Genomic DNA, 13,293 nt, shown 5'->3' on the forward strand with positions numbered 1-13,293 from the left:
TTTAGTTTATGTAATCCATCCAGCCACACTATGGCCTTGGGGTCAAACTCAGCCTTTAACAGAAAGGAATACCAGGAATATTCCTGGGGGGTAAAGGGCGGCCGGCACATAAAGCTGACAACTTACCGCCATCTGTGAGCCAATTGTGTAGAGAAAATGTGGGAGCCTCGATGTCCCACAACCCTGTGGGCCTTCACAGCCTGTTACAGGGATAGCTTTACTTTTACCATATTAATTTGTGCTCATATTTCTTGCCTGTAAATATTGTATGTGGTGCTAATGATAAACACACTAACTTAATCTAATAAGTTCGTACAACTGATTTCAAGTGGCATATATCCATCATCTGATTGACTTACTACAACATTTCAGATGTATTACATTTTTCAGTAGGGAGTGAAGATAGGAATAAGTGAAAGAAGCTTGTAATGGAAGTGGGACATAACCATACCTGGCAGATGAAAGTGTATTAGTTATTGGGACATTTAAAACATGCATAAAATGCCTATTTACTGCATAACTTAGGGGTTTTGTGGGGGGTTGAGCAGAAATGAAAGGCCATTTTAGTTGTTGAAGGTTTGGGCAGCCCTAGTCTACATTAGATGAAGGGTTTTAAGGATGTATTGGATGTTTGTCAAGTTGTTCTATGCAGCTAATTGAAAATTAAAAATAAGATTGGTAATTGATCATGCACTTGTTTAGTAATTTAACCTTTTGTTCTGACTTGCATATCCTTACTGATGTATTTGCTGTACGTGTATTTGTTTTGATAAAAGAAATCTAAGAAGTAGAGTGGTTTGTTTTATTGATACAAAAGGGTTAAGAAGCAACATTTTCCATGACATTAATACTTGAGAGTTGAGTCGTTAAAATGCTTGGATGACCATGGTTCAGCTTTCAGCAAGGGCAGGTATTCTTCTCTTTGCTACTGTGTTCAGATTGGCTCTGGGGACTATGAGGGTAAAGTAGCCAAAATGTGAAGCTCACCACTCACCTCAAACTAGTACTGAAGTTAAGAATAATTTGCCTTGCTCTCCCCTTAACCTTCATGGTCTGATGCACGAGCACAGACAGAACTTTATGTTCGTCCCATCATATATTAGAGGCCATGCTATTCCTGTGCCTGCAAGATGTTTCCTTCTCACTACAGAGGCCTGGGGATTATCCCATATAGTACTTGGGGAATTTATGGTTGGCCAAAGTGACAGGGAGCACGTTACTTCTGTGTACTTCAGTTGTACTTCACTTATGGCTACTAATCTCTATTTATCATTCATCACAACAGAGGTTTGCAGTGGGAGTGAAACAAAGAAACTCTAGAACTGGTATGCTAGATTTTTATGGGTTTTGTTTTCCCCTTTGTCAGCACTCACCTGTCGTTGGAAATTTGCCTGTATCACAGCATACATGCAAGCACTATAAAAGGACCTCATTCCAAACTTGTCTGAAGAGTCAAGCCAAAAAATGCATGAAGCATAACTGTACCCATAATTTTGTAGGTAGCAGCAAAAATGCTGCATATTCTGTGTGGAAGAATTTTAGTAGTATAACACAACACAGATGGGAAGGAGAAAAATCGGATGCTCTCTGGTGCAGCATGAATCATGCAACTACTGTGCCATCTGTACATATGTGATAGAACTTTGCCTTCACTAAGAAACTTTCATGAAGGTGGAACAAGTGAATATTAATACTGTATAGATGTAATTGTTTGGAGAGTGTAGTGACGGTACAATGCTAAAACCCTTTTGTAACAATAACTGTTTCAAGAAACTTGTATATCCTCTAAGCTAATAACAGAACACAATGTGACATTTCAGTATTTTCAGCACATTCGAAGATGTTAATAACATTCTGAGTATTTGTTAATATTTTTTTCTCTTTTGAACATAGAAGATATTTACTGTTTGAAGTATGTACAGTGTTACTAATTGTATGAACAGAGCTATTTTATGTATACAACATAAAGTACATAATTTTTGTGCATGGAATATTGGTATGTTTGTGCGTGTGTGTGTGCACATATATGTATTTGGATGTGCATGTCTTCTAAAATAGTGTATTTGTGATTAATATGCATTCCTTTCTTTTTATATGATAATATCAAGCTTTCAGAACTATGGCAAATTGTTGAGCCAGCTTTTATCCAGATATTTATAACATTTATCACACTGCTTTATAATTTTTAAATAAACAATTTTCTCATGTGTTTCTGTAGGGCTGTTGAAGAATGTTTGGGAAATGAAGATGTATGTACAGGGTCCGGCAGGGAGGTGTGATGGTTTACAGAAAACTAGAATACAATTCTTTTTTTGACGAATAACAAATTTTAATGTTTTTAAAGAGTACATGTATAATGCCATTTAAGATGCTGTAACAAAAAATAAGAAAATTTAAATTCATTTTTGGAAAATAACATCATGCAAATGGCGGCCGTTATCGTCCAAGCATTGTTGCAGACGAGCGGAAAAGTTGTCCATAGTTCTTTGAATCATAGCAAGTGGAATCACTCGAATTTCTCGGGTGATGGCATCTGAAAGGGCCTCAAGAACGCGTGGTTTGTCAATGTAAACGTTAGCTTTCAGATAGCCTCATACAAAGTAATAACACGCTAAAAGATCTGGGGATCAAGGGGGCCACTCCACATCCCCATGCTTTGAAATGAGGTGCCCAGGAAAATGTTTTCTCAATAAGGCCATTGATTCTCTTGAGGTATGGCAAGTAGCACCATCTTGTTGAAACCAAACTGTAGTGAGGTCGATGCGACATCTTTGCAATTCAGGCAGTAAGAACTTGCACAACATTGCCATGTAACATTGTGAGTTTACTGTTACAGTGCGTCTGCCTTCCATGAAAAAGTAGGGCCCAATTATTCCGAATTGGGCCATTCTGCACCACACAGTGACTCGCTCGCACTCGCAATGTAGGGGTCTTTGATGGAGTTCTTGGGGATTGTTTGCTGACCAATACCAGAAATTTTGTTTATTGACGCTTCCTGTCAAGTGAAAATGCACCTCATCACTTGTGATGAGAACAGTGTCATCCCTCAGCACTTCAGCATTCTTTCAGCAAATGTAAACCTCCATATGAAATCATTCTCGCTGCTGTTCTTGAACCACCATGACTCTGTATGGATGATAGTGAAGGTCAAAATGTAAAATTTGGCAAACTGACCTCTCTGACATCTGTAGAGCGTGAGCGTCCAGTACCGCCTATCGACATGGGCTGGTCTCCACAGCTTATCAAATTCTTTTGATGTTTTCTGGAGTTCTGACGGTTTAATCACCTCCCCGAGTTGTACCCGGTCTCACAGATCCAGTTGTCCTGAAGCTCTTCACCCACTTCAATATTGTGTTTCGAGACAGAATGGCGCCATGTTGACCAACATTGAAGTGAGTATGAAATCTGCACTGTGTAAGCACCACCGAACTACGCGTTTGAATAAATGTCTCAAAAACAAAGGAGCGATGTTCAGTCATCCACAGTTCCATGGCTACTGAAATGGCGTCTAAGAGCGAGTAACTACCAACCACTGTGCATGTGATCGTCCTCCTTCCCCCACTTTTATACCTGTCACAAATATGTCACACCTCCCTGCCTGACCCTGTACACAGATATATTTTCCCTACAGCTCGACAGCAAAGGAAGAGGAAACTTGATTTAAGATAAAATTGTCATTATAGAGTGATTTCAGTATATCTAGAGCTAACTGTCAGAGCACTAGTTGAATCATGGAATACAATGTGTAAAACATTCTTCTCAGTAAGACAGCTGGAGGGCTTTACAATAACATAATTATAACACTTTGCATGCTGTAAATTAATTTTTGTGCCAAGGAGTACCAATTTATTATCCAAACATCATTGATGTTTAATAATATCAGTAAGAACAAATTATCCTGCAGTTTTTAACCACTTGAAACTCTTTGTGGTGCTCATAAATCACAATGGAAACATATATAAGTATGGGCATTTATATTCCCGTTCGGACTTATCATTCAGGGGTTTTTAAGAATACAGCTCTTCCCATTCAGAATAGTTCAGTTTAAAATATCTTGTAAGATTTTCTTCTAATTTGGAGTTGGAGGCAGCACATGCTTATTATTTTTGTTTATTGCTAGTGGGGTGGGACTAAGTCCCTTGTACTGTGGCCATTTCTGGCCTATTTATTGTACCAGCCCCAGATGATAGGTGAGGGTGATTGTGGAGCAATTGGTGGAATGAAGATTGGCAGGGGAAACCGAAGCACTTGGAGAAAACCTGCCCCAGTGCCACTTTGTCAACCAGAAATCCCACTTGACCAGACCTGGGATCGAACCCAGGCTGCCGCGGTGGGAAGCCAGCAACTAACCACTTGAGCTATGGCACAGCCTCAGCACATGCTTATGAAACAGTTGTACTTGTGCGCCAAACTATATGTGCCACATCCCAGATGACTCCTTTTGTTTCTAGATATCAGTTTTGTCATGCAGATTTAAATTGTGAAAGCCACAAACAGTTTCTTTATAGAGATAACCTGGTTAGCTTTCCTTCATCACTACCACTACTGAAAGATAGTCAGAGCTGAAGGCTGCTGTTGTAAGGAAACAACCTTGTGTATAGCATGGAAAGGGTTAAAGCCCATTCGCAATTATATCATTAGCATGAACACAAGCAAGTACAGATGTCTGGGCATAATATGGTAGAGTAACCCGTGAAACTTGCATCCACCTTTAACTTCAAATGTGCAGTGATCATGGAGTTAACATTATGCCTTGATATTGTATTATTATCAAATTCTTGCTATTAGGTCTGTGGTATATGTTTATTTTCATTCACCTTCCTGTTATAATGACTTGTGTATGCTGATAATTACTTATACAGGTAGTTCTCATACCATTTGTTCACATTTTTACATAGAGTATTCTTGTATTTTGAAATTATTTATAAATGATGTGGGTTAAGAAGATGCTATTCCCTATTTAAATAGTGGGGGAAAACTGCATTCTCATGTGCTGTTCTGTGAAATGACATTATGACTGGGGTTGACTTAGGATGTTTATACATTCAGCCAGCCAGTCTTGAGAATGAACATAATTTTCAGTAGTATTTGTATCAGAATCTGTATCCAGAAAGTCTGGAATTTTTAAATGCCAGAATAATTGCCAAGTTTTTGGAAATTAATAGTGATATTCCTTTGTTTTCTAGTCTCCATATGTGGTTAATGCTAAAACAAGATATATCTTTGTTACCACTATGTCCTTACCACACTTATACATAAATCACTTCTGTGTTCTGTGGTACTAAGAATGTGCAGTCCAGATTTTTATAGCTGTCAGTTAAAATGATGTATTGGCCTTTTTTTAAATTACATTTTATGCTTGTGCTATTATTGTAAAGCTTGTCAATATTTTACTTTTTTACTGGTTGTCTCTCATGGACAGGATCTGAGTGTTATACAGAAACCCTCCCATATGAAAATTCTAAAGTGCCATGTCTTCTCTCAACCCTTTTTTTATACTTATTAATTTACTGTGTAAGTCAAATATAACTTCTGAGGTTTTACATCATCACCATGTTTATAATTATTGACTAACAAGGAGTTCATACATAATGCATAGGTATTTTATGATCCATCTTTGTACCAAATTTCACATTCCTAGTTCCAGTAGCTCATTAGTTGTTACCATCAGACTTAAAAAGGGGGGGGGGGAATAAAAAAANGAAAAATTTACATAGTCACCATTTTGTTCTACATTAAAGAGAAAATTTGCCTCATTGAAAGTAGAACATTTTTTCCTAGATTTATTACCATACATCATTTCAGAAGCCTGAAGTAGGTCCCACTAGTAGAGCTACCACCTCATGGGTGTGAAAATCTGTTATGTTCTGAGAAGGTCACCATTGTGGCTCAACATCACCACATGTAAACAAGACACATACACTGCATTTGCTCATAAACTGAAAGGCTGATTGAAATTTGGTTTTCAAAACAATAAAGTCTGAACTGTGAGCTATGTTTCATAGCCAGAGTGTAGCTGGTAGAGCCCAAAGAATGTGAACTCATATGTATATATTTTTACCCATACAGCAGACACAATTGAAAATGGAGAGAAATATGTTTCATTAATTAAAATAAAATGCTACAGAAAGTGTATTATAATGGTGCTGTTAAATTAACAGAGAATAATAAAAATTTCTCGATCATATTTTTTTATTTTTTTTATTGCTAGTGGGGTGGGACTAAGTCCCTCGTACTGCGGCCACTTCTGGCCTATTGTACCAGCCCCAGATGATAGGTGAGGGTGATTGTGGAGCAATTGGTGGAATGAAGATTGGCAGGGGAGATCGAAGTACTCAGAGAAAACCTGCCCCAGTGCCACTTTGTCCACCACAAATCCCACTTGACCAGACCCGGGATTGAACCACCACCGCGATGGGAAGCCAGGACTAACCACTTGAGCTGTGGTGCGGCCTACTCTCGATCATATTACAAATGACATGTTAAGTCCTGCAAATTATTCAACTCCACTGAAATGATCTGGGCTCTGCTCTTGGTGTAGCAATGCTATAAGATTCTGCTGTAGCCTTGAATCATGTAATTTTGTGACAGGTAGTATAGTATTCTAATGAATTTTAAAATATTTTCATTGTTGATTGACTGCCCAAAAAGTTTTAGTATTTGAGTTCTGCATATGAATTTGAATCTGTACTGGTACTTGACATTAATGTTACTTATATCAAAATTTAAATAGAAAATGGTAATTTTTCCAGTAGTGGCTGTTAATTTTGATGGACTTTAACTCATAGAGGATTTTCCTATATGATTCGCATAGAATAGATGTACAGTATATGCTCATTTTCTAATATGCATAAAGCCCATCTCTTACAAAAAAAAATTTATATTATTGTCAGTTCCTGATTATGTCAGTCCTCTGAATGTTGTATTAATGCAGTGCTTCTTTGTATGTACCAGATGGAACATGTAATGCTTAACGTAATTGAAAAGTATACCCATCAATTTATCAGAAATCAGAATGGATGACTAAGAACTTGAGGATCAGTAATATTAGTGATAGGATCAAACATTAGTGGAACTTGGGTTGGGAGGTTTTGTTAAATATTTGTTTCACTTGAATTATGTGTTACACCAAAGTATGGGACTAGTGTAATTTGGCTAGTCTACAGTAGGATGTAGAATATACTGCATGGTGCTGACTGTTCAAGTAATGATATATTTTTGGTAATATGATTAAAACATATGTCCTGAAAATAAGGAGGGTCAAGCAAAGGGAAATATATATGTTGCTTAGTTGCATGGAAGTTTAGATCTGCTTTGACCTTTTGAATCCCACACACCTCAACATATGACACCCAGCCAGCTCTAGTTTATTTAATTTCAGTTTCAAAACTGTTGAGCTCTCTGATTTTGGGCTATAACTTTGTTTTCTGAATACTGGCCTAAGGGCCCCCTTAGAAACTTTTAGTGAGTGTTTGAGTTTGCTGTAACTAATGCCATTAGACTTTTAAATTTAATTTAATTTAATTTCTGGAGCTGAACTAAGAATATCATGTTATTTATACCTGTCAGCACTCATGTGTTGTATATCATAATTGAAGTACAGTTTATTAAATTCTTGCCTGAACTATATAGTGTATGCCTATAGAACCACATTTTGTAAGTTTTGAAGGCAGCTTATTTTATGGGATAAAGAAGTTTGGTGCTTGGTCAAACATTTTTGTCAGCCAAAGTCATGGGCTCTTCTGCCTTCAAGAAAGGGATTGCTTAAATTGTAGATTTCTATAAACAGAATTTTCTGCAATTCATTTATTACAGATATTATCTTCAGGATATATATATATATATTGCATCAAAGTTCAGCCATAGGTTGAGACTTTTATATCAAACGCTATTAACATTTTATATGTTATAGTAAGCATGTAATTATTGATGTAATGATACAGTTAGGTTTATGGCTCTGATACCTCTTCTTCCTTCTTACAGTTATGTAGTACTATTGTGTTGATCACATTTACCTATTGAATCCACTTTCTTAATTATTTGATAGGAAAGCCAATCACAATAACAATTGTTAAAAATAACTGACATATTACTAAATTGAATTATTTTGTCATTTGTTATTGTGGATGAAACTTCTTGAGGGAGAGGCATCTGTGACCTAGTAGTATTAGGATAAAACAACCAAAGAAATGACCTATACAGATGTAACAGAACATGGCCCTGGTATGTCTTTTTTCTTAGGGCTGTACCTTTTCTAAGACTGTGCTCTAGGTTTATTGCTAACATTTCAACTTCATTTTTCCAAAGATTTCCTGTGCTGTCACTTCCATCACGAGCTGCATGGTAGACAGTGTAGAGTATTTGATAATTACTCAAATAGTCCTGAAATTTCCTGCTTTTATGGGACCCCAGGATTCATCTCTGTACTTACAGAAAAATTATCCTTTTACTCCTCCTTGAGCCACTTCAGTGTAGTCTAGTCTGCACCCCACTTATCCATTTCAATATCATCCACCCATCTGCACTTCAGTCTACCAAATAGCCTCTTCTGATTATTTGAGGTTATGTTTTTGAACATTCAGTATGCTGACACACAGTTTTTCATGTCATAATCAAGTTAGCTGGACATTTTCCTTTTACTGATTGGCAATAACTACTGTACCAGGGGATGGCAGGATGCTTCCCTAGAAGTAAAGCAGCTGGGGCATGAAGCTAACTACGCACCTCCATCATCTAGCACTGAGGTGAAGAATGCGTGGCTTTATACTTTCATTCCCACCTATATGTTCATGGTGTAATGCTTAATTAAGCACAGGGACTCTCTGGGATTAGTAGTCCCAAAAAGTTATGAATAACTAAGAAGATATACAGTTGTATATTATACAATATATATTACTTGTCAGTGAAGTCTGCTTTTAATTATAGCTGACAGAAAAGATCAAACACTCTTGAGAGTGATTGCACAACCTGTTTAAAGAGTGTCAGGTTATCGTTACACCAAATTTGAATAAGGTTTGAATTGAGAGTATAAGACAGTCAGATGGTCATCCTTTGGTGTATAATATTTTTTCTTTTATTTTGGAAACAGTATTTTGTTAAAAGAAAGATGTGTCATTGTGTATACTTTGGTCAAAAATGAAAGTTACAAGGGTATTTGTGAAAGTATTTAAAATGAAGAGAGAATTTTATCAGAGTCTTATACAGATTGTTTGTAGGAACAAGGACATGGTTAAAGTTTGATGTTAGTAACTACTGAAGAGTCATATTTTGTGCCATCCAAGGACCATAGTAATACTAAGTATTGTTGTAATGAACATTGTAGTTTAGTGAATAGCACTGTCATATTTAGGATATGTGAGGTGTTGAAATCTTGGCTGAGATCTGACTATTCTGAGATACTTCATGGGTTTTCTCAGTTCCTTCAGGCAGATGGTGGGAGAATATATTCAGTTAGGCTGTCCACATCCTGCCACACCTTTTCCAGTTCATTATTTACTGATCATATAGCCTGGTGGTGTTAAGTAAACCATACAATAAACTTAAAGATGTGTACCTCCATGTATTCAGAAATTGTCCAGTTATCCATTATTCAAAAAATGCCTGTACATATTGAGTTTTATTCCTAAATATATATATATATATATAAATGGAAAATTGTTTCAGCTTGCCAGTATGGCATAACAGGAATTGTGATGCTATGAAAAGAACCTTCTTTGAAACTGACATTGTTCTTTAACTTGCGGGCCCTGGAGATTATATTTCTTCAGTTTGAAATCAGAAGGCAGCATATGCATACATTGATGTTACTTCTATCATTTGGTGTACAAACTTTTTAATTTGCTCTATTTATCGAAATACCACATACATATCCCACTAAAAGCCAGTGTGTGTTATGCAGGATTTGTACTTTGGAGTGAGGTCTGAAGACACGAATTTGGGGTTGGTAACTGAAGAACCATAGTTTTGTTGTTTCTTTGTGATGATAATTTATTGCATTCATATTCTCAGTGTGTGATACATACAACTGAAATTTATATTTTTTCTCTTTAAATGTGAGACGAGTATGTGGTATTTGAGTAATGACTTTAATTGCCTACAAACCAACTACTCATGTTCATTCTTTGGAGGAAAACAATATGGACTTTTGGAAATAAGTTTTGAAGGGGCCTTCAGAGTAAATTTTGTACAAAGTGCAACTTCAGTCTTGTTTTAATGTTATTACTTGATGTGATGAAACTATTTTGTGTCTTTCATGATAACTGTATCATGTGGTTCCATTACTCTATTTGTAAGGTATAGTAATTTAAATCATTGTATTTGGCATGGATTCTGAATGCTGGTGAACCAAATTGTGATGTAAGAAGCAGGATGAAGCGTTTTTTAGTACTAGTCAGTATTTTAGAAGTTTTATTTTAGCATGCTGAGAGCTATAGAATTTGTATTTGCTCATTGGAAATGAATAATGTAATATTTTCCCCTTATTTTACTGTTTTCACTTTTAGCAGATTATAAGAAAGAGTACTATATTGAAAAACGTTGTTATAAAGCCACAGTGTATATAATGAATGAATGATACGATTGTTTTTCCCATCCAAAATAATTGTATAACCGATATATAATATTCTTAATATATTCATTGGTCATGATTTCATTTAAATATGCAAGTACTGTACAAGGATTTTATTGTTGCCCTGATGTAATATCCTAGTATTACCAATATGAAGTAGTTCATGTTACTGCGTGGAAGCTGCATAACAGACATGGTGGCTCATCCAGAACAAGAATCTGCTGTAGCATCTCCCAGAGAAATATCAGATGACTGCATTTATATGACTTCATACCCTTATATGGGTAAGTGCCTATGACAATTTCATGCAAGGGTTGCATGAAAAGGATGCTCAGCAGCCTTTATCAAGAATTGTGATTCCATGATTCAGCCCATAAAGAGATACTGTCAAGAGTCCTAAAGGCAGATGGTGGCAGAAGAGTGGGAGAATAGGAATAGAGGCAACCCACACTGCTGGCAGGTAAAGTGGGGAAGTTGCAATCTGCCTTCATTACTCAGTAAAGATAGAGTTATCCCTGTGCCTGAGCTCTACACAATTAAAAAATGTGGGGAGTGGAGATAAAGCTAGACACATTCGTAATTTCAGCATTACATGGCCAGTTCATCTTCATGGAGAGTTGCTGGTACTTACTGGATAGGAGGTATGTGGTCCCCAGAACTGGTCTAGATTTGTTGAGGATAGAAAATCTCTACCAATGGTAGAAACTGATCTCGTGTAGTTTGGTAGAATTTTAGCAGTGATTCAGAGGAATGTGTTGCATCTGTCTTGAAGGTAGTCACTTTATGCCAAAATTCATCATACAGACTTTGTTGTATCTGGTGTACGTGCTCCCAGAAATAATTTTGGATGCTGTATACCCCCCAGTAAATTTTTGGGGACACATGACGTGCTTTATTGGGGAAAGCTTTCTCATTAAAAGTAAAGCTATCTCTGTAACGGGTTGTGGAGGCCCACATGGTAGTGACGTGTCAAGCCTCTCAGATTTTCTAGATGATTGGCTCACAGAGAGGTTGTCAGTCTTACAAGCCAGCCGCCATTACCACCAGAACGATTTCTGGTACCCATTTCTGTTAGAGGCTGAGTCAACCCCAAGACCATAATGTGGTTGGAATGATTAAGTCAATTGAAAAATCCAATGACACTATGAGGAATTGATCCTCTGACCTTCCAGCTTGTAGCATAGTGCCTCAATCAACTACACTACCTTGTGTCCCCAGTGTTCCCTTTAAATGAAATTTAATTAAAGTTGGAGATGTTTAAATATCTCTATTTAGTGTTTCTCTTCATGTAAAATGTTCATTACTTTTAAGCTGCAAGGTTCATGTTCGCATAGTAACTATGTAGGATGAAACATTTATAAATATCAAAATTCACTAACTATTCAGGCACTGATGTAATTTACAGATTATGACATTCCAAACATATTTTCAAAGATATATATATATATATACCAACAACATATTTTTTGCATAAAATCTGATGACTGGTTTATTGGCTCCAAGCTCACATCCACTTATATATATATACTTCAGATGGACCAAACTTAATATTATGAGTACATTCTGTTCTATTTGGAACTGGGATAGCAACTGGCTATGGGCTGGACGACCAAGGGCTTGGAGTTTGAGTCATGGTAGGGTCAAGAATTTTCTCTTCTCCACGTTGTCCGGACCGGCTCTAGGGTTCACCCAACCTATCCAGTGGGTACCAGGGGCTCTTTCCCTGTGGGTAAAGCGGCCGGGGCGTGAAGCTGACCACTCACATTGAACTAATGCTGAGGTAAAGAAAATATGGATCTATACATCCACTCCCCATATGCCTTCATGTTGTAGTGCTTAATTAGTTAATCACAGGGAGAACTTTACTTTTTTACCTTACTGTTCTATTTACTTGTATTCATTTCAGGAGTACTAAAATACAACACTCACATTTTTATACTTGATATTACTTAAATAATCTCTCTTCGTTTCATGTCAGCTTATTACAACAAGGCTCTGATAACCTCAGGACCTGATGTGCCTGTAATCCTACTACTGCTGCTTGTTAACAACAGTTTGCAGTGCGTCACGATGAAAGATGCTTATTGTCGCTTGTAGACTGTTTCTGACTGGTACTTACTGGGCCTAGGATCAAATGTATATTGTCAGTTGTCTTCTGAGTAAGTAAATTAACTTTCCGTTCTTATAAGGAATGCATGGAAGATGAGCACTGGCTCTGAAGGTGGCATCTTTGAAGCTAATGCTGGCTTTTGTATAAAATAATCTTAAGGCTGAAAGAGAATCACACTTTATTTCAAAACAAAGACCTAAAATTCATCTTAAATGTATACCTTGCTTGTATTTCCAGACTGTTACAGTGAATAAGATATGTTATACAAAAATAAAAAAAACTGACTACTATATCTATCTTACGTGTAGCAAAGAAAAGAACCAATAAAATTCCATACATTTTTTCTTGGATCTTTGAACTACACAATATTAATGTAGGCTATAATTTCTATAAATGAGTGACATTTTCTGAAAATAAATTTTTGAGTGCAGTAAGGATGAAAATATGTTGGTCTTTGCAGGGGCTAGACAGTTCAATTGGAGGTACATAAACCACATTATTCTTTTGAAATGAAATTTTTCATTATCAATTCCCATCTGTTACAATTTTTGAAAGCCCTAAGTAGTAGTGGAATTACTTGACTCTTTAAATTTTATTAAGATGTTACACTGTCTTG

Source organism: Cryptotermes secundus, unplaced genomic scaffold (assembly GCF_002891405.2).
Source record: "Cryptotermes secundus unplaced genomic scaffold, Csec_1.0 scaffold499, whole genome shotgun sequence".
Classification (NCBI taxonomy): Eukaryota; Metazoa; Arthropoda; class Insecta; order Blattodea; family Kalotermitidae; genus Cryptotermes; species Cryptotermes secundus.